This window comes from Phoenix dactylifera, unplaced genomic scaffold, assembly GCF_009389715.1.
Source record: "Phoenix dactylifera cultivar Barhee BC4 unplaced genomic scaffold, palm_55x_up_171113_PBpolish2nd_filt_p 000603F, whole genome shotgun sequence".
Classification (NCBI taxonomy): domain Eukaryota; kingdom Viridiplantae; phylum Streptophyta; class Magnoliopsida; order Arecales; family Arecaceae; genus Phoenix; species Phoenix dactylifera.
Window position 1 is genome coordinate 83,115 of NW_024068000.1, and position 1,433 is coordinate 84,547.

Below are 1,433 nucleotides of genomic sequence, written 5' to 3' on the forward strand. Positions count from 1 at the left end.
GACTCTAGTGGAACGCGAGTCGACTCCGATGGTTGGCAAGTCGACTCCAAAGAAAGTGAGAGTCGATTCTCAGAGGAACACAAGAAAAAAGACAGAAAGCATTTTTCGGACTCTGAGATTCGAGTCGACTCCCGCAATACGCGAGTCGACTCCGAGACTCCGCGACCACAAAGAAGACAGAAGACCAAGTTACTGCCTCTGAGATTCGAGTCGACTCCCAGACAGCTAGAGTCGACTCTAAGGCAGCTTCACATCAAAAAGGCAGAAGACCAAGTTTCGGAAACTGAGAGCCGAGTCGACTCCGAGGAAGTTCGAGTCGACTCCAAGACTGGACGAGCCAAAAAGACAGAAGATAGGGAGTTCGGGCTCTGAGCGCCGAGTCGACTCCCAGGATTGACGAGTCGACTCGAGTGGACCAAATTCAAAAATAAATCCACGGACTCCATGGGATGAGCCGACTCCGAGAAAGCCAAGTCAGCTCCAGAAGTTGGCGAGTCGACTCTGGGTCAAGACGAGTCGACTCCCAGTCGCGAAGGCAACTTTAATTCAAATCTGGAACAGTTGCCGAGTCGACTCCGGAAAAGTATGAGTCGACTCCCGCTACAGACGAGTCGACTCCTGATCGCGCGAGTCGACTCCAACCCACCAACGGACACATTGTCAGGCTGTGCAGAGTGTGCAGAACGGGCAGAAAAAGGTGTCTAACGGCTAGTTTCCGTGGGGGTTGGTTTAAATAGCCACAGAAGACTGTAGCAAAGCAGGGAACAACCATTCCACTCCAAGTAATCAAGCTTTCAATCTCTGCAACTTGTTCTTCAACGAAAAAGAGGGAAGAGCAGCATTAACTGCATCCACCTACTTCTTCCCAACATTGAAAGAGCCTCCTCCTGCATTCAAGTCGACTACACATTCAAGAGGAGACCCGAAGTTCAAGAAGCCCTTCCTCTTCTCCAACTTAAAAGCGTTTGAGGGCTCTTAACTTCGTTATTGTTCATATTGCCATTTATCTGCTTTTGAGAAGCTGTATTTTTCTGTTTGTTCTTTTCATCTACACATTGTCTTTGCTTGGTTCAATCGGGGGATTGAATCAAGGGTATAGAGGTTGGTTGGTGAGCCGAGTGTAAAACCAACATGTAAGGGTTCGATTGTGATCCCGGGAAAACAATCGGGGTTGGTTCTAGTCGGTGAGCCTGAGAAAACCGACCGAGTTCGTTGTGAGCTCGTAAAACAACAAGTTTGGTTGTGAGCTTGGAAAACAACCGGCTGTAATCCAAGGGGTTATAGTGAATTCCCAAGTGAGAATTGGGGAGTGGACGTAGGAGCAAGGGTTAGCTCCGAACCACTATAAAACTTGGTGTTTGTGATTGATTGTCTCTCTTTCTCTTACTCTCATATCACTCACAGCACATAGCAATTAATCGAACAACTTACAA